This window comes from Heterodontus francisci, chromosome 30 (genome assembly GCF_036365525.1).
Source record: "Heterodontus francisci isolate sHetFra1 chromosome 30, sHetFra1.hap1, whole genome shotgun sequence".
NCBI classification, from domain to species: domain Eukaryota; kingdom Metazoa; phylum Chordata; class Chondrichthyes; order Heterodontiformes; family Heterodontidae; genus Heterodontus; species Heterodontus francisci.
Window position 1 is genome coordinate 61382710 of NC_090400.1, and position 26999 is coordinate 61409708.

The window sequence follows — 26999 nt, forward strand, 5'->3', positions numbered from 1 at the left end:
TTTACAGTCAGTTTTTATCTTCCCCACAAGCTTACTCTCGTACTCTGTTTTCCCCTTCTTAATCAATCCCTTGGTCCTCCTTTGCTGAATTCTAAACTGCTCCCAATCCTCAGGTCTGTTGTTTTTTCTGGAAAATTTGTATGCCTCTTCCTTGGATCTAATGCTATCTCTAATTTCCCTTGTAGGCCATGGTTTGGCTTCCTTTCCCATTTTACTTTTGCACCAGACAGGGATAAACAATTGTTGCAGTTCATCCATGCGCTCTTTAAATGTTTGCCATTGCCTATCCACCGTCATCTCTTTAAGTAACGTTTCCCAATCCATCATAGCCAACTCGTGCCTCAGACCTTCATAGTTTCCTTTATTAAGATTCAGGACTCTAGTCTCAGAATCAACTACGTCACTCTTCATCTTGATGAAAAATTCGATCATATTATGGTTGCTCAACCCAAGGGGTCTCGCACAACTAGATTGTCAATTATTCCTCTCTCATTACACAATACCCAGTCTAGGATGGCCTGTTCTGTAGTTGGTTCCTGAACGTATTGGTCCAGAAAACTATCCCATATACACGCCATGATTTCCTCCTCTACGGTATTGTGACTAATTTGATTTTCCCAATCGATATGCAGATTAAAATCACCCATAATTACAGATGTTCCTTTATCGCATGCGTCTCTAATTTCCAGTTTAATGCCATTCGCAGCATCACCACTACAGTTTGGGGGTCTATATACAACCTTCACTAATGTTTTTTGCCCCTTCGTGTTTCTCAGCTCTACCCATACAGATTCCACATCGTCAGAGCTAATATCCTTCCTCACTATTGCGTTAATTTCCTCTTTAACCAGCAATGCAACTCCACCGCCTTTTACTTTTTGTCTGTCCTTCCTAAATACTGAATACCCCTGGTCACTCTGCAGCCATGTCTCCGTAATCCCGACTATATCATACCCGTTTACATCTATTTGCACGATTAATTCATCCACTTTATTGCGAATGCTCCGCGTATTAAGGCACAAATATCTTTGAAGGTTCCTCAAATGAGGCCATATGGGTAGAACTTAAAAACAAAAAGGGACAATCACTCGTTGGGAGTGTACTACAGGCCTCCAAAAAGTCAGGGGGAGATAGAAGTGCAGATATGTAGGCAAATCTGAGAGGTGTAAAAGTAATCGGCTAATAATGGAGCATTTCAACTTCCCCAATATTAACTGGGATAGTCTTATTGTAAAAGGCTTAAAGGGGGCAGAATTCTTAAAGTACATCCAGGAGAGCTTTTTGAGACAGCACATAGAAAGTCCTACAAGAGAAGGGACGGTACTGGACCTAATCTTAGGGAATGAAGCTGGACAAGTGGTAGAAGTGTCAGTGGGGGAGCATTTCGGGGATAGTGACCATAACTCTGTAAGATTTAAGGTAGATATGGAAAAGGATAAAGATGGACCGAAAATAAAGGTACTGAATTTGGACAAGTCCGATTTCAATATGATAATACAGGATCTGGCCAAAGTGAACTGGGAGCAGCTACTTGTAGGAAAGTCTACATCAGAGCAGTGGGAGTCATTCAAAAAGGAAATAGAGAGAGTTCAGGGCCAACATGTTCCCGTAAAGGTGAAGGGTAGGACCAACAAGTCCAGGGAGCCCTGGATGTCAAAGGATAGAGAGGACTGGATAAGGGGAAAAAAAGGAGGCTTATGGCAGATTGAGTGCTGAAAACAGCGGAGGCCCGAGAGGAGTATAGAAAGCGTAGGGGATACTTAAAAAAAGTAATTAGGAGAGCGAAGAGGGAGGATGAAAAAACCCTGGAGGACAAGATAAAGGAAAATCCCAAGGCATTTCATAAGTATATTAAGGGCAAGAGGATAACCAGCAAAAGAGTGGGGCCCATTAGGAACCAAAGTGGCAATCTGTGTGTGGAGCCGGAGGACGTCGGTGATGTTTTAAATGATTACTTTTCATCTGTGTTCACTATGGAGAAGGACAATGTAGATGTAAAGATCAGGATAGAGATTGTGATATACTTGAACAAATGAGCATTAAAAAGGAGGAGGTATTAGCGTTTTTAGTGGGCTTATAGGTTTATAAATCACCAGGCCCAGATGAGATGTATCCCAGGCTGCTATGTGAGCCAAGGGAGGAGATGCAGGGACTCTGACGCAAATTTTCAAATCCTCTCTGGCCACAGGAGAGGTGCCAGAGGACTGGAGGACAGCGAATGTGGTACCATTATTCAAGAAGGGTAATAGGGATAAACCAGGTAATTACAGGCCGGTGAGTCGAACATCAATGGTAGGGAAACTATTGGAAAAAATTCTGAGGGACAGGATTAATCTGCACTTGGAGAGGCAGGGATTAATCAAGGATAGTCAGCATGGTGTTGTCGGGGAGATCATGTCTAACAAATTTGATTGAATTTTTCGAGGAGGTGACGATGTGTGTTGTTCTTCTTTGGCCTCCTTGTCTCGAGAGACAATGGGTAAGCGCCTGGAGGTGGTAAGTGGTTTGTGGAGCAGCGCCTGGAGTGGCTATAAAGGCCCATTCTAGAGTGACAGACTCTGCCACAGGTGCTGCAGCTAAAATTGGTTGTCAGGGCTATTACACAGTTGGCTTTGTCCTTGCGCCTCTGTCTTTTTTCCTGCCAACTGCTAAGTCTCTTTGACGCGCCACGCTTTAGCCCCGCCTTCATGGTTGCCCGCCAGCTCTGGCGATCGCTGGCAACTGATTCCCACGACTTGTGATCAATGTCACAGGACTTCATGTCGCGTTTGCAGACGTCTTTAAAGCGGAGCCATGGACGGCCAGTGGATCTAGTACCAGTGACGAGCTCGCTGTACAATGTGTCCTTGGGGATCCTGCCATCTTCCATGCGGTTCACATGGCCAAGCCATCTCAGGCGCCGCTGGCTTAGTAGGGTGTATATGCTGGGGATGTTGGCCGCCTCGAGGACTTCTGTGTTGGAGATACGGTCCTGCCACCTGATGCCAAGGATTCTCCGGAGACAGCGAAGATGGAATGAATTGAGACGTCGCTCTTGGCTGACGTACGTTGTCCAGGCCTTGCTGCCGTAGAGCAAGGTACTGAGGACACAGGCTTGATACACTTGGACTTTTGTGTTCTGTGTCAGTGCGCCATTTTCCCACGCTCTCTTGGCCAGTCTGGACATAGCAGAGGAAACCTTTCCCATGCACTTGTTGAATTCTGCATCGAGAGACAGGTTACTGGTGATAGTTGAGCCCAGGTAGGTGAACTCTTGAACCACTTCCAGATTGTGATCGCCGATATTGATAGATGGGGCATTTCTGACGTCCTGTCCCATGATGTTCGTTTTCTTGAGGCTGATAGTTAGGCCAAATTCATTGCAGGCAGCCGCAAACCTGTCGATGAGTCTCTGCAGACACTCTTCAGTGTGAGATGTTAATGCAGCATCGTCAGCAAAGTGGAGTTCTCTGATGAGGACTTTTCGTACTTTGGTCTTGGCTTTTAGACAGGCAAGGTTGAACAACCTGCCACCTGATCTAGTGTGGAGAAAAATTCCTTCTTCTGAGGACTTGAATGCATGTGAGAGCAGCAGGGAGAAGAAGATCCCAAACAGTGTGGGTGCGAGAACACAGCCCTGTTTCATGCCACTCAGGATTGGAAAGGGGTCTGATGGGGTGCCGTTATGCTGACTTGTGCCTTTCATATTGTCATGGAATGAAGTGATGATACTTAGTAGCTTTGGTGGGCATCCAATCTTTTCTAGTAGTCTGAAGAGAACACTTCTGCTGACGAGGTCAAAGGCTTTGGTGAGATCAATGAAAGCAACGTAGAGGGGCATCTGTTGTTCACGGCATTTCTCCTGTAGCTGGCGAAGGGAGAACAGCATGTCAATGGTGGATCTCTCTGCTCGAAAGCCACACTGTGCCTCAGGATAGACACGCTCAGCCAGCTTCTGCAGCCTGTTTAAAGCGACACGAGCGAAGACCTTCCCCACTATGCTGAGCAGGGAGATTCCACGGTAGTTGTTGCAGTCACCGCGGTCACCCGTGTTTTTATAGAGGGTGATGATATTGGCATCGCGCATGTCCTAAGGTACTGCTCCCTCATCCCAGCACAGGCAAAGCAGTTCGTGCAGAGCTGAAAGTATAGCAGGCTTGGCACTCTTGATGATTTCAGGGGTAATGCCGTCCTTCCCAGGGGCTTTTCCGCTGGCTAGAGAATCAATGGCATCACTGAGTTCCGATTTTGTTGGCTGTACGTCAAGCTCATCCATGACTGGCAGAGACAGGGTTGCATTGAGGGCGGTCTCAGTGACACCATTTTCCCTGGAGTACAGTTCTAGGTAGTGTTCCACCCAGCGATCCATTTGTTTGCATTGGTCAGTGTTTGTGTCCCCTGATTTAGATTTGAGGGGGGCAATCTTATTGACGGTTGGCCCAAAAGCTCTCTTAATGCCATCAGACATCCCTCTGATATTTCCTGTGTCAGAGGCCATTTGGATATGACTGCATAGGTGTTGCCAGCAGTCATTTGATTGAATTTTTCGAGGAGGTGACTATGTGTGTAGATGAGGGTAAAGCAATTGATGTAGTCTACATGGACTTCAGTAAGGCTTTTGATAAGGTCCCACATGGGAGATTGGTCAAGAAGGTAAGAGCCCATGGGATACAGGGCAATTTGGCAAATTGGATCCAAAATTTGCTTAGTGGCAGGAGGCAGAGGGTAATGATCAAGGGTTGTTTTTGCGATTGGAAGCCTGTGACCAGTGGTGTACCGTAGGGATCGGTGCTGGGACCCTTGCTGTTTGTAGTGTACATTTTAATGATATAGACATGAATATAGGAGGTATGATCAGTAAGTTCGGCACAGTGGCGCAGTGGTTAGCACCGCAGCCTCACAGCTCCAGGGACCCGGGTTCGATTCTGGGTACTGCCTGTGCGGAGTTTGCAAGTTCTCTCTGTGACCGCGTGGGTTTTCGCCGGGTGCTCTGGTTTCCTCCCACATCCAAAGACTTGCAGGTGATAGGTAAATTGGCCATTATAAATTGCCCCTAGTGTAGGTAGGTGGTAGGGAATATGAGATTACTGTAGGGTTAGTATAAATGGGTGGTTGTTGGTCGGCACAGACTCGGTGGGCCGAAGGGCCTGTTTCAGTGCTGTATCTACAAATAAAAATAAATAAATAAAAAACTTTTTCCCTTAGCGGAGGGGGGCATAGATTTAAGGTAAGGGGCAGGGGGATTTGAGGAAAGTTTTTTTCACCCAGAGGGTGGTTGGAATCTGGAACGCACTGCCAGAAGGGGTGGTCGAGGCAGGAATCATCACAATATTTAAGAAGTATTTAGATGAGCACTTGAAACGCCATAGCTTACAAGGCTACAGGCCAAGTACTGGAAAATGGGATTAAAATAGATAGGTGCTTGATGGCCAGCATGGACACGATGGGCCGAAGGGCCTGTTTCTGTGCTGTATAATTCCATGACTATGACCACTGACTGTGTAAAAAAGTTTTTCCTCACATCCCCGCTGCATCTATTGACCAATCTGTGTCGCCTAGTCCTTGTACCATCAGTTAATGGGAACAGCATTTCTTTGTCTAACTTGTCCAAGCCTGAAATACTATTGTACCGATGAAGGGTCACTGACCCGAAACGTTAACTCTGCTTCTCTTTCCACAGATGCTGCCAGACCTGCTGAGTGGTTCCAGCATTTCTTTGTTTTTATATTATATACTATGGTACACCTCTATCAAATCTTCCCTCAATATCCTTTGCTCCAGGGAGGACAACCGCAGCTTTTCCAACCTAACCTTGTCACTAAAATCCCCCATCCCTGGAACAATTCTGGAAAATCACCTCTGCGTCTTCTCAAGGAGTCTTGCATCTTTTCTAAAGTGTGGTGAATTGTGAAATAAAATTAAATTCTGGGTTAATGAAGATCTCTACGCCTGTCGTTTCTAAACGTTTTCCCACCGATCCACATCCCTTCTTCACCCTCCCCCCACTCCAGCTGTGACAAGCCTGCGTTGCACATTTTTCCACTTCTCATCAGTGACTCTCTCCATGACTAGTTGGCAGGAAGTGTGCAATGAGTGATTGTAGCCAGATGTGTTTCCCCTTCCCCCATCCCCGCTTCCCAAGGACGGCACCCCTTACTTCAACAGGGCTCTCCATCTAGTGGCCTGGCTGAGAATTTTCGGTTTACCCCAAGTCCTGACAGGTGTCACTTACACTTGAACTCACAACCTCATGTCATCTGGTTGTGAACTTCCAGCACTCTTCAGCTACGTGTCCAATGCCGTGTATTCAGTTGAAACATGCAATCTTAGTCAGCCAGGTTAATGTCGGGTAAATGCCATTGTTTCTTTACCAATTTTCTCCCTTGCTCTTCTGAAGGTGCTGTCTCTCACTGGGATACAGTTCCTGAAGGTGTTGACTCTCACTGGGATACAGTTCCTGAAGATGCTGACTCTCAATGGGATACAGTTCCTGAAGGTGTTGACTCTCACTGGGATACAGTTCCTGAAGATGCTGACTCTCAATGGGATACAGTTCCTGAAGGTGTTGACTCTCACTGGGGGGGGGACAGTTCTTGAAGGTTCTGACTCTCACTGGGGACAGTTCCCGAAGGTCCTGACTCTCACTGGGGTACAGTTCCTGAAGGTGCTGACTTTCACTGGGGGACAGTTCCTGAAGGTGCTGACTTTCACTGGGGAACAGTTCCTGAAGTTGCTGAGTCTCACTGGGGTACAGTTGGATAGAAGATTGGCTAGCCTACAGGAAACAGAGTAGGCGTAAATGGGTCATTTCTGGTTGGCAAGATGTAACGAGTGGTGTGCTGCAAGGATCTGTGCTTGGGCCTCAACGTTTTACCATTTATATAAATGAGTTGGATGAAGGGACCATCTGTATGGTTGCTAACTTCGCTGATGACACAAAGATAGGTAGGATAGTATGTTGTGAAGTGGACTTAAGGAGGCTACAAAGGGATATAGATAGGTTAACTGAGTGGGCAAAGATCTGGTAAATGGAGTATAATGTGGGAAGATGTGGAATTGCCCACTTTGGCAGGAAGAATAAAAAAGAAGCATATTATCTAAATGGTGGGAGATTGCAAAGCTCTGAGATGCAGAGGGACCTGGGTGTCCTCGTGTATGAATGGTGAAAGGTTAATATGCAGGTTCAGCAGTAATTAGGAAATCTAATAGAATGTTATTGTTTTTCGCGAGGGGAATTGAATACAACAGTAGGGAGGTTATGCTTCAGTTATACAGGGCATTGGTGAGACCACATCTGGAGTACTGTGTTCAGTATTGGTCTCCTTATTTAATGAAGGATGTAAATGCGTTGGAAGTAGTTCAGAGAAGGTTTACTGGACTGATACCTGGAATGGGCAGATTGTCTTACCTGGAAAGGTTGGACAGGCTGGGCTTGATTTAGAAGAGTAAGAGTTGACTTGATTGCACTGAGTGTGAAGAAGGGAGTTTGGTAAGTGAGTGAATTTTAAGGGTTAATCTCTCAAGACTAGTTTTTGTTTTGTTTACATCTAGCAATTAATTGAAATTCCTTTTTCAGTTAAGAGGTAAGTTAGATTACTTGCAGTTTTAAACAGAGGTATACTAACACAGAGTAGCTGTAGCTAGTTATTTGGATAGCTAGCTTAAACTGGTTTCTGAGCTCTCGCAGAGCTGTCATAGCATTGTTTTCAGAGTATAAATTGAGGGACTCTCAGTGCTGCCTGCCTGCGTAAAGTGCTGTTGGAGGGCACAGAGTGTAAAGAAGGGAGTTTGGTAATTGAGGGAGTTCGGTCAGGAGCAGAACTATAAATTAAGAAAATAAATTTGAGTGCACAGAGTGTAAAGTGGAAGTTTGTTGCGTGAGTGAGGAGCTGCTTGCTTTCTTCCACCTTTTCTCAGCCACCAGTAGCTGCCTGTCTGTTCGGTACAGGGGAAGAAGTTGATTGGTGAGTAACTGGTAAGTTATTTTACTTCTCATTGTAATACGTTTTTAAAGTTACGTTATGGCAGGTCAGCTCGCCCCACTGGCATGTATATCCTGCGGTATGTGGGAAGTCATGGATGCACCACGTTTCCTAGATGAACACGCCTGCAGGAAGTGTCGCCGGCTGCAGAAGCTTGAGCTCTGGGATTCGGAACTCGAACAGTGGCTGGAGTCGCTGTTGTGCATCCGCGAGGCAGAGGACTGCGTGGATAGCACATTTAGGGAGGTGGTCACACCGCGGGTTAGGAACATACAGGCAGAGAGGGAATGGGTGACCGCCAGGCAATCTAAGAGAACCAGTATGGCAGTGCAGGAGTCCCCTGAGCCTATCTTGCTTGCTAATCGGTTTTCCATTTTGGATACTGGTGAGAGCGATGGTTCTTTGGGAGAGTGCAGCCAAAGCAAAGTCTGTGGCACCATGGGTGGCTCAGCTGCACAGGACGGGAGGAAGAAGAGTGGAAGAGCAATAGTGATAGGGGATTTGATAGTCACGGATCAGACAGGCGTTCCTGCGGCAGTAAACGTGACTCCAGGTTGGTGTGTTGCCGCTGTCGGAGCTGGGGGAGGGTTAACAGCCAGAGATCGTACCAATGACATAGGTAGAAAGAGGGATGAGGTCCTGAAAGCAGATTTTAGAGAGTTAGGAAGGAAATTAAAAAGCAGGACCTCCAAAGCAGTAATTTTAGTATTACTCCCAGTGCCACGTGCGAGTGAGCATAGGAATAGGAGGATTGATCGATTGAACACGTGGCTGGAGAATTGGTGTAGGAGGGAGGGCATCAGATTTCTGAGGCATTGGGACCGGTTCTGATGTAGGTGGGACCTGTACAAGATGGACGGGCTATACCTTAACAGGACCGAAACTAACATCCTTGCAGGGAGGTTTATTAGTGCTTTTGGAGAGGGTTTAAACTAGCTTATCAGGGGGATGGAAACCTGAAGGGTAGCTCAAATTGGAAGGGAGTAAAGCTGGTAATAGGAGGTAGAAAAGTAGCAAGTGACATTAGAAGGTAGATGAAACAAAGAACAGCATCAACTAGGCTTAGAATGCAGAATGTCATGAAAGCAAGCATTCACAACAAGGTAGATGATTTAAAGGCACAAATGGAGATAAATGGGTATGATCTAATTGCCATTATTGAAATGTGGCTTTCGGATGACCAAGACTGGGAACTGAATATTCAAGGATATTCGACATTTAGGAAGTACAGGCAGAAAGGAAAAGGAGGTGGTGTTGCACTGATTAGGGATGGGATCAGTAGATTAGTAAGGGAGGATCTTAGATTGGAAGAACAAAATGTGGAATCTGTTTGAGTGGTGCTAAGAAACAGCAAGGGGCAGCAAACATTGGTAGGAGTTGTTTATAGGCCACCAAACAGTAGTGACAGTGTGGGGTATGGCATTAATCAGGAGATTAGAGAAGCATGTAGCATGGGTAATACAGTAATCATGGGTGACTTGAATTTGCACGTAGACTGGGTAAACCAAATGAGCACAAATGCTGTAGAGAACAAGTTCCTGGAGTGTGTTAGGGATGGTTTTCTAGAGCAGTATGTTGAGGAACCGACGAGAGAACAGGCTATTTTAGGTCTAGTATTATGTAATGAGCAATGTAAAAGAATCTTTAGGGATGAGTGACCACAATATGATAGAATTTTACATTATGTTTGAAAGTGAGGTAGTTCAATCTGAAGCCAGGGTGTTGAATTTGAACCAAGGAAATTATGAAGGTATGAGGGGCAAATTGGCTAAGGTGGATTGGGAAAATACATTGAAAGGTTTGACAGTACAGGCGGCACAGTGGCGCAGTGGTTAGCACCGCAGCCTCACAGCTCCAGTGACCCGGGTTCAATTCCGGGTACTGCCTGTGTGGAGTTTGCAAGTTCTCCCTGTGTCTGCGTGGGTTTTCTCCGGGTGCTCCGGTTTCCTCCCACAAGCCAAAAGACTTGCAGGTTGGTAGGTAAATTGGCCATTATAAATTGCCCCTAGTATAGGTAGGTGGTAGGGAAATATAGGGACAGGTGGGGATGTGGTAGGAATATGGGATTAGTGTGGGATTAGTATAAATGGGTGGTTGATGGTCGGCACAGACTCGGTGGGCTGAAGGGCCTGTTTCAGTGCTGTATCACTAAACTAAACTAAGTACATAGGCAATGGATAGTCTTTAAAGAAATATTGCATAGTTTACAGCAACTATACATTCCTTCAACACAAAAACCCCAAAAGTAAAGGCAGTCAACCATGGATAACAAAGGAAGTTAAGGATTGTGTAAGATTCAAAGAAAAGGCCTATAAAGTTGCTAGAAATAATAGTAAACCTGAGGATTAGGAGGATTTTAGAATACAGCAAAGGAGGACGAAGAAACTGATAAAGAAAGGGAGAAGAGAATATGAATGTAAGCTAGCAAAAAACATAAAAACAGACTGTCAAAGCTTCAACAGGTACACAAAAAGGAAATATTTAGCTAAGACAACGTGGGTCCATTGCAGGCAGAGTCAGGAGAATTTATAATGGGGAATAGAGAAATGGCAGAGAAGCTAAATGATTACTTTGTGTCTATCTTCACTGAGGAAGATACAAGAAATCTCCAGAATTAAAGATCCAAGGGATTAAGGGGAATGAGGAATTGAAGGAAATTAGTATTAGTAAGAAGGTTGCATGGGAGAAATTAATGGGGCTGAAAGTTGATAAGTCCCTAGGACCTGATATTCCAGAGTGTAGAAAGAGGTAGCTATGGAGATAGTAGATTCATTGGTGATCATCTTCCAAAATTCCATAGATTCTGGAGCAGTTTCTGCAGATTGGAATGTAGCAAATGTAACCCCACTATTTAAGAAGGGAGGGAGAGAGAAAACAGGGAATTACAAACCTGTTAGCCTTACATCAGTCATTGGGAAAATGCTAGAATCTATTCTAAAGCATGTGATAAATAGACACTTGGATAATAATAATCTGATTGGGTATAGTCAACATGGATTTATGAATGGGAAATCATGTTTGACGAACCTGTTGGAATTTTTTGAGCATGTTACCATCAGAATTGATGAACGGGAGTCGGTGGACATGGTATACTTGGATTTACAGAAGGCTTTTGATAAAGTCCCCCACAGGAGGTTGGTTAGCAAAATTAAAGCACATGGGATAGGAGGTAATATACCAGCATGGATTAAGGATTGGTTAACAGGTAGAAAGCAGAGAGCAGGAATAAATGGGTCATTCTCATGTTGGAAAGCTGAGACTAGTGGGGTACCGCAGGGATCAGTGCTTGGGCCCCAGCTGTTCACAATATATATCAATGATTTGGATGTGGGGACAAAATGTAGTATTTCCAAATTAACGATGACACAAAACTAGGGGGAAATGTGTGTTGTGAGGAGGATGCAAAGTGGCTTCAAGAGGATTTGGATAGAGTTAGTGAGTGGGCAAGAACATGGCAGATGAAATATAATGCGGAAAAATGTGTGGTTATCTACTTTGATAGCAGGATCAGATGTGCAGAGTATTTCTTAAATGGTAAGAGATTAGAAAGTGTAGATCTACAAAGGGACCTGGGTGTCCTTGTCAATAAGTCACTGAAAGGTAACATGCAGGTGCAGCAAGCAATTAAGAAGGCTTTTGGTATGTTAGCCTTTATCGCAAGAGGATTTGAGTACAGGAGTAGTGAAGTCTTGCTTCAATTGTATAGAACCTTGGTTAGACCGCACCTGGAGTACTGTGCAGTTTCGGTCCCCTTACCTTAGGAAGGATATTATTGCCAGAGAGGGAGTGCAATGAAGGTTCACCAGACTTGTTCCCAGGATGACGGGACTGTCCTATGAAGAGAGATTGGGGGAACTGGGCCTGTATTCTGTAGAGTTTTGAAAAATGAGAGGTGATCTAATTGAAACCTACAAAATACTTTAAGCGATAGACAGGGTAGATGCTGCTAAGATGTTTCCCCTGGTTGGAGAGTCTCCAACCAGGGGACACAATTTCAAAATAAGGGGGAAGACACTTAGGACAGAGATGAGGAGAAATTTCTTTACTCAGAGGGTTGTGAATCTTTGGAATACTCTACCCCAAAGGGGTGTGGAAGCTCAGTCATTGAGTATGTTTAAAGCAGAGATTGATATATTTCTAAATACAAATGACATAAAACGATATGTAGATAGTGTGGGGAAAAAGGCATTGAAGTGGATGATCAGCCATGATCATGCTGAATGGCGGGGCAGGCTCGATGGACTCAATGGCCCACTCCTGCTCCTATGTTCCGAGTCTTGACAGGGTGGTATGGAAAGGATATTTTCCCCTTGTGGGAGAATCTAGAACCAGGGGTGACTATTTAAAAATAAGATTTGCCCATTTGAGAGGTGCTGACTCTTACTGGGGTACAGTTCCTGAAGGTGCTGACTCTCACTGGGGTACAGTTCCTGAAGGTGCTGACTCTTACTGGGGTACAGTTCCTGAAGGTGCTGACTGTCACTGGGGTACAGATCTTGAAGGTGCTGACAGCTTGCTGGTACTTTACACAAATGATCATTCCCCAGGTTTGAACCCCGTAAAATGTTCCAAGGTGCTTCACAGAAGTATTATCAAATAAAACGGCACAGTGGCGCAGTGGTTAGCACCACAGCCTCACAGCTCCAGCGACCTGGGTTTAGTTCTGGGTACTGCCTGTGCGGAGTTTGCAAGTTCTCCCTGTGACCGCGTGGGTTTCCGCCGGGTGCTCCGGTTTCCTGCAGTTTTATAGGTAAATTGGCCATTGTAAATTGCCCCTAGTGTAGGTAGGAGAATTGAGGGAAGGTGGGGATGTGATAGGAAATATGGGATTAATGTTGGATTAGTATAAATGGGTGGTTGATGGTCGGCACAGACTCGGTGGGCCGAAGGGCCTGTTTCAGTGCTGTATCTCTCTCTGAGTATGACTATGAAAATTTGACATTGAGCCACGTCAAAGTTATTAAGAATGATGATTGAAATCAGCTCAGTGAAGTTTGTTTTAAGGAGCATCTTAACGGAGGAGCAAGGCGAAGAGGCTTAGGGAGGGAATTCCAGAGCTGAGGTCCAGGCAGCTGAAGGTGCAATCGGTGGTGGTAGAGCAATTAATATTGGGGTGCGCAAGAGACCAGAATTGGAGGACTATAGAGTTCCTGGAGGGCTGTAGGGCTGGAGATGGTTACAGAGATAGGGAGGGACGTGGACTTCTGATGGTAATATTTTAAACCAGTTAACCTGGGTCATTTCACCTTGACCTGGTTCCAATATAAAATAGCTGCAAGAGAAAAATACTACAGATGCTAAAAATCTGAAATAAAAGCAGGAAATGCTGGAAATACTCAGCAGGTTTCGCAGCATTTTTAGAGAGCGAATTAACTACTCCAAGTATCTGATCTTGCCATTATGTAAAATTTTAAAATACTTGTTATAAGTGAACCTGATTATTCATTTGAACGATTAGCACAGACATCAAAGGGTGTAAAACTGGAGTAACTGTTGCTGGGGAACTTTGATGTGAACTTATAACTAGGGCACATAATCTTTAAATTTTGAAGTAAATCCACCACAAATTCTTCAATAAAGGTTTGTGAGAATTTGGATCACACTGTCTCGGTCCCATCGATGCCTAATTAATTGAGGTTGACACACATTGGGTAGTGGGGGTTTCGAGGGAAGTGGAGAAAGGGCAGGCAAGTAGGATTAAAAGGCAGGTCCTTTCATGACCTCAGGACATTCCAAAGTAATTCACAGTCTGTGTAAGGAATTGTGGCAGTCAATTTGCAAACAGGAAGATCCCAAAAACAACGATTAGCTAAAATGTACCATTAAGCAGCATATGATGGTGTGGGTTGAGGGTTAAATATTGACAATGACACAGAAGACTTTCCCTGCTCTTCTTTGAAAGTGCCTTGGAATCTTTTCTATCTACCTGAGAGGGTAGATGGGACCTTGTTTTTTAAGGTACTGGCTCTGGGAGTGCAGAATGAGATTATGGGCTCGAGTCTCTGGAGAAGAGCTTGAACTCAATCTGCTGTCTCAGACAAAAGTGCTACCCACTGAGTCAAGGCTGACACCTGACAGAAAGATAGAACTGCCATAGCTAACAAAATGGTGAAGCAGGCTCAGCGAGTTGAATGGCTTAATCCTGTTCTTGTAAGTAGGTTATTATTAGTGACACTTGGCCACTTATTCTATTACGCCATATTGTCTTCAAATAGGCAGTTCCTTTGGAAGGGCCATGATGCAGCAATTCGGGTGAAGTATTGACAAGGAATTCGATTCATTCATGTTTTGAATACAAGCAAAAGGGCATAGGTATGACCAAGACTGACCAACAATTCAAAACACAAAACCTTGAAACAATGGTGGGCCAAGGGACACCACAAAGTATATAGGGTACAGGACAGGATGGGTAATAAATTCTGACCTTGCCAGTGACACCCACATCCTATGAAGGAATAAAGAAAAATCCTTTCCACATGAAGAACCAAGCGGCTTTCAGAGGACACGTCCCTTTTAAAGAGCCATGTATTCCTGATGAAGCTTCGCCATGATTCTGAGTACCAAGTTACAAAGAAATAAACTGAAAGAAAGCTCCCAATCCCAGTCTTTTGCCACATAATGATGACAAAAATTAGATTAGAGAAATATCACTAATCTGACATTAATCGTTACATGCAGTCACAAGGTTACGATCATGACTCTAAGCTCAAGACACTGATTGTACTTGGAGACAATATTCTGATGTTACAGATGGCTTATTGTTAAGATACTTGGGCAGAACCCGTGCCCCAGCTTGCTGACAGCCAAAGGTTAAATTATTTATTTAATAAGAGTTTAATTTCTTCTTTTTCTGAAGGTGCTGACTCTCACTACGGTACAATTCCTGAAGGTGCTGAGTCTCACTGGGATACAGTCCCTGATGGTGCTGACTCTCACTGGGGTCCAGTCCCTGAAGGTGCTGACTCTCACTGGGGGACAGTTCCTGAAGGTGCTGAGTCTCACTGGGGTCCAGTCCCTGAAGGTGCTGACTCTCACTGGGGGACAGTTCCTGAAGGTGCTGAGTCTCACTGGGATCCAGTCCCTGATGGTGCTGACTCTCACTGGGATCCAGTCCCTGAAGGTGCTGACTCTCACTGGGGGACAGTTCCTGAAGGTGCTGAGTCTCACTGGGGGACAGTTCCTGAAGGTGCTGCATCTCACTGGGGGACAGTTCCTGAAGGTGCTGAGTCCCACTGGGATACAGTCCCTGATGGTGCTGACTCTCACTGGGGTCCAGTCCCTGAAGGTGCTGACTCTCACTGGGGTACAGTTCCAGAAGGTGTTGACTCTCACTGGGGTACAGTTGCTGAAGGTGTTGGACTTTCACAAGAACATAAGAAATAGGAGCAGGCCATTCAGTGCTTCGAGCATGCTCCGCCATTCAATGAGATCTTAGCTGATCTTTTACTTCAATGCCATTTTCCTGCACTATCTCCGTAACCCGTGATGTTTTTAATATGTAGAAATTTATCGATCTCAGTCTTGAACATATTCAACGACTGAGCCGCCACAGCCCTCTGGGGCATAGAACTCCAAAGATTCACCACCTTCTGAGTGAAGATATTTTTCCTCATCTCAGTCCTAAATTGCCTGCCCCTTATTCTGAGACTGTGTCCCCTGGTTCTGGACTCCCCATCCTTCCTGATCAGCCCTGTAAGAATTTTGCATGTTTGAATGAGATCACCTCTCATTCTTCTAAACTCCAGAGGATAAAGGCCGAGTCTATTTAATATTTCCTCATTGGACAATCCCTCCATCCGAGGAATTAGTTTGGTGAATCTTCGTAGCACTCCCTCTGTGGCAAGCATGTCTTTCCTTCAGTAAGGAGACCAAAACTGCACATAATACTCCAGGTGTGGTCTCTCCAAGGCTCTATATAATTGCAATCTCCTTTACTCAAATCCTCTTGTAATGAAGGCCAACATACCATTTGCCTTCTTAATTGCTTGCTGTACCTGCCTGTTAGCTTTCAGTGAGTCATTAGCAAGGACACCCAAGTCCCTTTGAAATTCAACACTTCCCAGCCCCCCTCATATGAAAATACGAATTGGGAGCAGGAGTAGGCCACTCGGCCCCTCGAACCTGCTCCACCGTTCAACAAGTTCGTGGCTAATCTGATTCTAACCTCAACTCCACATTTCCCATCTACCCCCAATAACCTTTCACCCCCTTGCTTGTCAAGAATCTCTCAACCTCTGCCTTAAAAAATATTCAAAGACTCTGCCTGCACTGCCTTTTGAGGAAGAGAATTCCAAAGACTCATGACTGAGAGAAAAAATTTCTCCTTATCTCTGTCTTAAATGGGTGACCCCTTATTTTTAAACAGTGACCCCTAGTTCCAGATTCTCCCACAAGAGGAAACGTCCTGTCCATATCCACCCTGTCAATACCCCTTATAATCTTATATGTTTCGATCTTACTCTTCTAAAGTCCAGCGGATACAAGCCTAGCCTGTCCAACCTTTCCTCATAAGATAACCCGCCCTTTTCAGGTATTAGTCTAGTAAATCTTCTCTGACCTCCTTCCAATGCATTTACATTTTTTCTTTGGCCTCCTTATCTCGAGAGACAATGATAAGCGCCTGGAGGTGGTCAGTGGTTTGTGAAGCAGCGCTTGGAGTGGCTATAAAGGCCAATTCTAGAGTGACAGACTCTTCCACAGGTGCTACAGAAAAATTTGATGGTCGGGGCTGTTACACAGTTGGCTCTCCCCTTGCGCCTCTGTCTTTTTTCCTGCCAACTACTAAGTCTCTTCGACTCGCCACACTTTACTTTTACATTTACCATTTAAGAAATACTCTATATTTCTGTTTTTCCTCCCAAAGTGGATAACCTCACATTTCTCCACATTGTCTTCCATCTGCCAAATTTTTCCCCACTCATTTAGCTTCTCCAAATCCCCTTGAAGCATCTTTGCATCCTCCTCACAACTCACTTCCATCTAGTTTTGTGTCATCTGCAAACTTGGAAATATTACATTTAATCTCCACAATCAAATCCTTGACAGAGATTGTGAATAGCTGGGGCCCAAGCACTAGTCACAGCCTGCCAACCTGAAAATCACCCATTTATTCCTACTCTCTGTTTTCTGTCTGTTAACTCTCACTGGGGTACAGTCCCTGAAGGGGCTCTCTCTCACTGGAATCACAGAATTGTTACAGTGCCGAAGGAGGCCATTCGGCCCATTGTGTCAGCACCAGCTCTCTGAAAGAGCAATTCACTCAGTTCCATTCCCCTGTCTTCTCCCCACAACCCTGCACATTCTTCCTTCTCATGTAAAAGTCTCATTCCCTTTTGAAAGCTTCAGTTGAACTTGCCTCCCACACACTCTCAGGCAATGCATTCCAGACCTTAACCACTCGCTGCGTGAAAAAGTTTTCCCTCATGTCACTTTTGCTTCTCTTACCAAATACTTTAAATCTGTGCCCTCTCGTTCTCGATCCTTTCACGACTGGGAACAGTTTCTCTCTATCTACTCTGTCCAGACCCTTCATGATTTTGAATACCTCTATCAAATCACCTCTCGGCCTTCTCTTCTCCAAGGAAAACAGTCCTAACTTATCCAATCTATCTTCATAACTGAAATTCCTCATCCCTGGAACCATTCTTGTGAATCTTTTCTGTACTCTCTCCAATGTCCTCACGACTTTGCTAAAGTGCGATGCCCAGAACTGGATGCAGTACTCCAGCTGAGTCTGAACTAGTGTCTTATACAAGTTCAACATAAGTTCCTTGCTCTTGTACGCTATGCCCCTATTAACAAAGCCCAGAATACTGTATGCTTTATTAACTGCTCTCTCAACGTGTCCTGCCACCTTCAATGACCTATGCACATAGGTGCCTCTGCTCCTGCATCACGTTTAGAATTGTACCCTTTATTTTATATTGTCTCTCCATGTTCTTCCTACCAAAATGAATCACTTCACATTTATCTGCATTAAACTTCATCTGCCACCTGTCTGCCCATTCCACCAACTTGTCTATGTCCTTTTGAAGTTCTACACTATCCTCACAGTTCACAATGCTTCCAAGTTTCATGTCATCTGCAAACTTTGAAATTGTGCCCTGTACACCAAGGTCTAGGTCATTCAGGAAAAGTAAGGGCCCCAACACTGACCCCTGGGGAACACTGCGACAAACGTTCCTCCAGCCTGAGAAACATCCATTAACCACTACTCTTTGTTACCTGTGACTCAGCCAATTCCATATCCATGTTGCTACCGTCCCTTTTCTTCCATGAGCGTTAACATTGATCACAAGTCTGTTGTGTGGCACTGTATCAAACGCCTTTTGAAAATGCATGTACACCACATCAACAGCATTGCCCTCATCAGTCCTCCATGTTACCTCTTCAAAAAAACTCCAGCAAGTTAGTAAAACACGATTTGCTGGCTTTCCTTAATTAACCTGCATTTGTCCATGTGACTATTAATTATCCACTTTAAGCACAGACAGCCTATCTAATACGTCCTCTTATCAATTTGAAACCCTTCGAGTGTTTGAATTGCCTCCTCTTTCACCATTGCCTGGGTGGCATCTTCTTCCCTGGTAAAGACAGATGCAAAGTATTAATTTAATACCTCAGCTATGCCCTATGCCTCCATGTCTAAATCCCCTTTACAGTACCCAACTGGCCCCACTCCTCCTTTTACCACCCTTTTACTATTTATATGTCAGAAGGTGCTGACTCTCACTGGCGTACAGTTCCTAAAGCTGCTGACTGTCACTGACATACAGTTCCTGAAGGTGCAGACTCTCACTGGGGTACAGTTCCTGAAGGAGCTGACTCTCACTGGGGTACAGTTCCTGAAGGAGCTGACTCTCACTGGGATACAGTTCCTGAAGGAGCTGACTGTCACTGGGATACAGTTCCTGAAGGTGCTGACTCTCAGTGGAATGCAGTTCCTGAATGTGCTGACTCTCACTCGGATGCAGTTCCTGAAGAACAAGAACAAAGAACAAAGATAATTACAGCACAGGAACAGGCCCTTCGGCCCTCCAAGCCTGTGCCGATCCAGATCCTCTCTCTAAACATGTCGCCTATTTTCTAAGGTTCTGTATCTCTTTTCTTCCTGCCCATTCGTGTATCTGTCTAGATACATCTTAAAAGACTCCATCGTGCCCGCATCTACCACCTCCGCTGGCAACGCGTTCCAGGCACCCACCACCCTCTGCGTAAAGAACTTTCCACGCATATCCCCCCTAAACTTTTCCCCTTTCACTTTGAACTCGTGTCCTCTAGTAATTGAATCCCCCACTCTGGGAAAAAGCCTCTTGCTATCCACCCTGTCTATACCTCTCATGATTTTGTACACCTCAATCAGGTCCCCCCTCAACCACCTCCTTTCTAATGAAAATAATCCTAATCTACTCAACCTCTCTTCATAGCTAGCGCCCTCCATACCAGGCAACATCCTGGTGAACCTCCTCTGCACCCTCTCATCCCTCTGCACCCTGCTGACTCTCACTGGGGTATGGTCCCTGAAGGTGCTGACTCTCACTGGGGGTCAGTTCCTGAAGGTGCTGACTCTCACTGGGGGACAGTTCCTGAAGGTGCTGAGTCTCACGGGAACAGTTCCTGAAGGTGCCTGACTCTCAGTGGGGTACAGTTCGTGAAGGTGCTGACTCTCACTGGGATGCAGTTCCTGAAGGTGCTGACTCTCACTGGGGGTCAGTTCCTGAAGGCGCTGACTCTCACTGGGGGACAGTTCCTGAAGCGATTGACTCTCACTGGAGTACAGTTCCTGAAGGTGCTGACTCTCACTGTGGTACTGTTCCTGAAGGTGCTGACTCTCACTGGGGTACAGTTCCTAAAGGTGTTGACTCTCACTGGAGGTGTTGACTCTCACTGGGGTACAGTTCCTGAAGATGCTGTCTCTCACTGGGATACAGTTCCTGAAGGTGCTGCCTCTCACTGGGGTACAGTTCCTGAAGGTGCTGCCTCTCACTGGGGTACATTTCCTGAAGGTGCTGATTCTCACTGGGGTAAAGTTCCTGAAGGTGTTGACTCTTAATGGGGGACAGTTCTTGAAAGTGCTGACTCTCACTGGGGTACATTTCCTGAAGGTGTTGACTCTTAATGGGGGACAGTTCTTGAAAGTGCTGACTCTCACTGGGGTACATTTCCTGAATGTGTTGACTCTTAATGGGGGACAGTTCCTGAAGGTTCTGACTCTCACTGGGATACATTTCCTGAAGGTGTTGACTCTTAATGGGGGACAGTTCTTGAAAGCGCTGACTCTCACTGGGGTACAGTTCCTGAAGGTGGTGACTCTTAATGGGGGACAGTTCCTGAAGGTGCTGACTCTCACTGGGGTACAGTTCCTGAAGGTGCTGACTCTCACTGGGGTACAGTTCATAAAGGTGCCTGACTCTCACTGGGGTACAGTTCCTGAAGGTGCTGACTCTCGCCGGGGTACAGTTCCTGAAGGGGCTGAATATCGATAAAGCAGTTAAATCTAAACTTGATGTTTTCATTTTCTTTTCTGAGCTCGAGTCTCTTCCCCTCCATTGTGTTATCACCCCAAATCTTTCCAGTACTCTAATTCATTTATATAAACGATATAGATGACTATGTGGGGGGTTGAATCTGTAAGTTTGCGGATGACACAAAGATTGGCCGAGTGGTTAACAGTGAGTTGGAGTGTCTTAGGTTACAGGAAGATATAGACGGGCTGGTCAAATGGGCAGAAAAGTGGCAGATGGAATTTAACGCTGAAAAGTGTGAGGTGATACACTTTGGAAGGAGTATTGTGACACGGAGGTATTCAACGAATGGCCTGACACTCGGAAGTTCCGAGGAACAAAGGGACCTTGGAGTGTTTGTCCATAGATCTCTGAAGGCAGGTTAATAGGGTGGTGAAAAAGGCATATGGGACACTTGCCTTTATCAATCGAGGCATAGATTACAAAAGCAGGGAGGTCATGTTGGAGTTGTAAAGGACTTTGGTAAGGCCACAGCTGGAGTACTGTGTGCAATTCTGGTCGCCACATTATCGGAAGGATGTGATTGCACTGGAGGGGGTGCAGAGGCTATTCACCAGGATGTTGCCAGAGATGGAATATTTAAGCTATGAAGAGAGGTTGGATAGGCTTGGGTTGTTTTCGCTGGAGCAGAGAAGACTGAGGGGTGACCTGATCGAGGTGTACAAGATTATGAGGGGCATGGACAGGGTGGATAGGGAGCAGCTGTTCCCCTACGAGGAGTCACAAGTTTAAGGTGAGGGTCGGGAGGTTTAAGGGGGATTTGAGGAAGAACATTTTTACCCAGAGGGTGGTGACGGTTTGGAATGCCCTGCCTGGGAGTGTGGTAGAGGCAGGTTGCCTCACATCCTTTAAAAAGTACCTGGATGAGCACTTGGCACGTCATAACATTCAAGGCTATGGGCCAAATGCTGGCAAATGGGATTAGGTAGACAGGTCAGGTGTCTTTAATGCATCGGTGCAGACTCGATGGGCCGAAGGGCCTCTTCTGCGCTGTATTATTCTGTGATTCAAGCCTATTAAGTAATAACTGTCCCTGCATTGCAGAAAATCTGTTGAATATAATTTTCTTCACTGTATAAGTTGGCAATGTGGTTGAAAATGGACTTCAGAAACTCGTTACACAGGAGCACCTAATGGACAGAGCATGCAACCACATCACCACTGTTGATAGAGCAAGATAATGGGGAAATGTTGGAAAAACAATTTATAATGGAACATTGTCAAAAATTGTGACAACCAGAAGTAAGGATTATGGACAGGAAGTGCATCTCCCAGATTTTTCTTCATGTGTAGATGCTTATAAAGGGAAATAGAGAAGATAAATTTGTAGTATCTCAGGTTAAACTGTTACAGTAGAACATGCAGACACAAGTTAGAAAGAGGCAATGCTGGCTGCTCTTCACACAATGTAGTGGGGTCTCGGTTGGAAAGACCAGGCAAAAAGATGAGTTGGATGTTGTGATGGAGTGTAGGATTATGCCCCTCTGATTATTGTATCACTGCTTTGTGCTGTGTCACATGTCTGCTTTGTTAAATGATGTAAGTCTTAAGCAGTCAGAACTTTTTCCAGATATTCAGCTGACTGGGCAGTTACAGCACTGAGAAATGACCGATTATCCCTGCAGCAATTGCGCCTCTGGATATTTGCTCATTGTTCACAGATTATTACCAAACTTTTGGTATAATCTAAATCCAAAAATGTATCATACACAAGAATAATGAAGCATCCATATACAGGACAAGCACAGCTCACGTGCAGTGAATACGTGGCAGGGATGGCAGGCTGCTTTTCTACTGATTGAGGGAAAGTGGGCTATTGCACTGCTGGTGCACGTAATTAGGGCAAGGAACTTGAATCTGTGCCAGTTGCAGATTGGAGCAGGCAAGGAACACTTATAACATTAAGAATTAAGAGAGCATGGAGGTTCCCTAGTTCTGGATCCAGGATTGAGAGAGTGAGCACTCTGGTATCCCGACTCTGGATCCAGGATTGAGAGAGCAGTCTGGTATTCCGACTCTGCATCCAGGATTGAGAGAGCAGTCTGGTATTCCGACTCTGGATCCAGGATTGAGAGAGCAATCTGGTATCCTGATTCTGCATCCAGGATTGAGAGAGCAGTCTGGTATTCCGACTCTGGATCCAGGATTGAGAGCAGTCTGGTATCCCGACTCTGGATCCAGGATTGAGAGAGCAGTCTGGTATTCCGACTCTGGATCCAGGATTGAGAGAGCAATCTGGTATTCCGACTCTGGATCCAGGATTGAGAGAGCAGTCTGGTATCCCGACTCTGGATCCAGGATTGAGAGAGCAGTCTGGTATTCCGACTCTGGATCCAGGATTGAGAGAGCACTGTGGTATCCTGACTCTGGATCCAGGATTGAGAGAGCTCTCTGGTATCCTGACTCTGGATCCAGGATTGAGAAAGCACTCTCGTATCCCGACTCTGGATCCAGGATTGAGAGAGCACTCTGGTATCCCGACTCTGGATCCAGGATTGAGAGAGCACTCTGGTATCCCGACTCTGGATCCAGGATTGAGAGAGCACTGTGGTATCCCGACTCTGGATCCAGGATTGAGAGAGCACTGTGGTATCCCGACTCTGGATCCAGGATTGAGAGAGCACTGTGGTATCCCGACTCTGGATCCAGGATTGAGAGAGCACTGTGGTATCCCGACTCTGGATCCAGGATTGAGAGAGCACTCTGGTATCCTGACTCTGGATCCAGGATTGAGAGAGCACTCTGGTATCCTGACTCTGGATCCAGGATTGAGAGAGCACTGTGGTATCCTGACTCTGGATCCAGGATTGAGAGAGCACTCTGGTATCCTGACTCTGGATCCAGGATTGAGAGAGCACTCTGGTATCCTGACTCTGGATCCAGGATTGAGAGAGCACTGTGGTATCCTGACTCTGGATCCAGGATTGAGAGAGCACTGTGGTATCCTGACTCTGGATCCAGGATTGAGAGAGCACTCTGGTATCCTGACTCTGGATCCAGGATTGAGAGAGCACTCTGGTATCCCGACTCTGGATCCAGGATTGAGAGAGCACTGTGGTATCCCAACTCTGGATCCAGGATTGAGAGAGCACTCTGGTATCCCGACTCTGGATCCAGGATTGAGAGAGCACTGTGGTATCCCGACTCTGGATCCAGGATTGAGAAAGCACAGTGGTATCCTGACTCTGGATCCAGGATTCAGAGAAGACTCGGGTGTTTGCTGTCTGTATCCAGAATTAATTGCAGGGGTGGTGTGCCATTAACAATTTTACGGATTAATTAGAGTCATTTTGGCACAGAAGGAGGCCATTTGGCCTATTGAGGTCTTTGTTGGCTTTCTGTAAAGCCATCAAATCAGTCCCATTCCCCCACTCTATCCCTATGGCCCTGCAAGTTTTTTTCCCTCAAGTGCCGATCCAATTTCTTTTGAAATCATTCATCATCTCCGCTTCCACCACCTTCGTGGGCAGAGAGTTCCTGGTCATTACCACTCACTGCTTTAAAAAGTTCTTTCTCGCCTCCATCCTGTATTTCTCGACTAAAACCTTAAATCTGTGTCCCGTAACCCTTCTACCATCAGCTAGTGGGAACAGCTTTTCTTTAACTACCCTACCTAAACCTGTCATAATCTTTGTACATCTCCATCAAATCTCCCCTCAATCTCCTTTGCTCCAAGGAGAACAATCCCAGATTCTCCAACCTAACCTTGTAACTAAAATTTCCCATCCCTGGAACCATTCTAGTAAATCTCCTCTGCACCCTCTCAAGGACCCTCATCCTTCCTAAAGTGTGGTGACCAGAAGTGAACTATTCGGGATCTAACCAGTGCTTTATCAATATTCAGCATAACTTCCCTGCTTTTGTACTGAATACCTCTATTTATGAAGTCCAAGATCCTGTATGCTCTGCTAATTACTCTCTCAATATGTCCTGCCACCTTCCTGACCCCAGGTTCCTCTGTCCCTGCACACTCTTTAGAATTTTGCCACTTAGTCTATATTGCCTTTCCCTATTCCCTTCTGCCAAAATGCATCACCTTACACTTCCATCACTTAAATTCCACCTGCCACTTCTCAGTCTATTCTGATAGCTTATCTCTGTCCTGTTGCAGTTGATTGGTATCATACTCGCTGTCTGCCACTCCCCCAAGTTTGGTATTCTCATCACATTTTGAAATTTTACTCTGTATTTCAATATTCAAGTCATTTATATATAGCAAAAAAAGCAGTGGTCCTAGCACTGATCCTTGGAGAAACACCACTGTCTACCATCCTCCGGTCTGAAAAATAACCATCTACCGCGACTCACTTTTTCTGTCCTTAAGCCAATTTTTTACCCAAGCTGACACTGACCCTCCAATTCCATGAGCCTCAATTTTGTTAACCAGCCTTTTCGATGGTACATTGTCAAACATTTTCTTAAAATCCATATAGACAAGATCCATTGCATTCCATTCATCAACCTTCTCTGTTACTTCATCAAAAAAAGTTAGATTTGTCAAGCACGATCTGCATTTTACAAATCCGTGCTGGCTCTCCAGGTTTCCGTTGATCTTTTTTTCCCCCGATTATTGTTTCTAAAACTTTACCTACCACAGATGTAAAACTGACTGGCCTATACTTAATAGGAATGTCCTTACACCTTTTCTTGAATATGGTTGTCACATTTGCCATTCTCCAATCCTCTGGTTCCTCCCTGGTATCTAGGAAAGATTGGAGGATTATGGCAAGCCCTTCCACTATCTCCACTCCAACTTTCTTTAGCTACCTGGGATGCAGGCCATCCGGACCAGGTGACTTATCCACTCTAAGTATAGCCAGTCTTTTTACCTCCCCTCTCTCAATTTTTATCCTATTCATTGCCTCTGCTCTCTGCACATCTGCTAATATTTTGTCAGATTCCACTTCCTTAGTGAAAACTGATACAAAGTACTCATTAAGTATTCTAGTCTTGCCCTGTGCGTTTAAGCATATATCACTCTCTTTTTCCCTAATAGGACTCACGCATCCGTTTACTATCCGCTTACTATTTACATGCCGGTAGATGATTTTTGGGTCCCCTTTCATGTTAACTGCCATTCTATTCTCATATTCTCTCTTTGCCGGTTTTATTTTCCTCTTTATTTCCTCTCTCAACTTACTGTATTTGGCCTGGTTCTCATTTGAAAACTTCACCTGCCATGCATCGTACACCCTCTGTTCTTGTTTCACTATATTCTCTATCTCCCTCGTTATCCAAGGAGTCCTGGCTTTGGTTCCGTTACCTTTTGACCTTGTTGGAATGTACCTAGCCTGTACCTGAAACAACAACTCCTTAAAGATCACCCATTGCTCTGTTGCAGTTTTTCCTGTCAATCTTTGGTTCCATTTTACCCTGGCGAGAGCCCCCCTCATCCCATTGAAGTTAGCCCTCTACCAATTTAGAAGTTCTACTTGAGATTGTTCCTTGCTCTCCTCCATTACTGGTCTAAACCTTATGATATAATCACTCAATCAAGTGCTCCCCCACCGACACTTGGTCCACTTGGCCCACTTCATTCCCCAGCACCAGATCCAGCAATGCCTCCTTCTTAGTTGGACCAAGAACATATTGGTCAAGGAAGTTCTCCTGAACACATTTCAGAAATTCCTCCCCCTCCTTACTCTTGACTCTAACATTATCCCAATTGATATTTGGCACAGTGGTTAGCACCGCAGCCTCACAGCTCCAGCGACCCGGGTTCAATTCTGGGTACTGCCTGTGGAGTTTGCAAGTTCTCCCTGTGTCTGCGTGGGTTTTCGCCGGGTGCTCTGGTTTCCTCCCACCACCAAAGACTTGCAGTTGATAGGTAAATTGGCCATTATAAATTGCCCCTAGTAGAGGTGGTTGGTACAGGAATATGGGGACAGATGGGGATGTTGTAGGAATATGGGATTAGTGCAGGATTAGTATAAATGGGTGGTTGATGGTCGGCACAGACTCGGTGGGCCGAAGGGCCTGTTTCAGTGCTGTATCTCTAAACTAAAAGTCCCCCAGTATCACCACTCTATAGTTCTTGCACATCTCTGTGATTTCCCTGCAGATTTGCTCTTCTGACTCTCTCTCTCTGTCTCTCTCTCTATTTGGAGGCCTGTAGAATACCCCCAGTAGCATGATCATCCCTTTTTTGCTTCTCAACTCTAACCAAATGGATTCTGTCCTTGTCCTCTCAAGGACATCCTATCTTTCCAACACCACAATGTCTTCCTAATCAGTACTGCCACCCCATCTCCCTTTTTTCCTTCCTATCTTTTCTGAGCACTTTGTGTCCTTGAATATTAAGCACCTCAATCCTCAACACTTTTAAGCCACGTTTTCGTTAATACCACTGCATCATATTCCCACATGGCTATTTGTGCTTGTAGCTCCCCATCCTTATTCATCAGTCTTTGTGCGTTTACATACATGCATTCTAAATCTTTCCTTCTTCATCTGCTCCTGTTTAATATGGTACTGCTTCTTTCTCTAATACTATCCAACACTCTCACTCCTTTAT

At 45.2% G+C, this 26999-nt stretch overlaps 1 protein-coding gene across 1 annotated transcript in view; it reads left to right on the plus strand.

Moving 5' to 3' along the window:
- The window catches only part of smg6 (SMG6 nonsense mediated mRNA decay factor), a 451841-nt gene that overhangs the window by 350003 nt on the left and 74839 nt on the right, over positions 1 to 26999 (plus strand).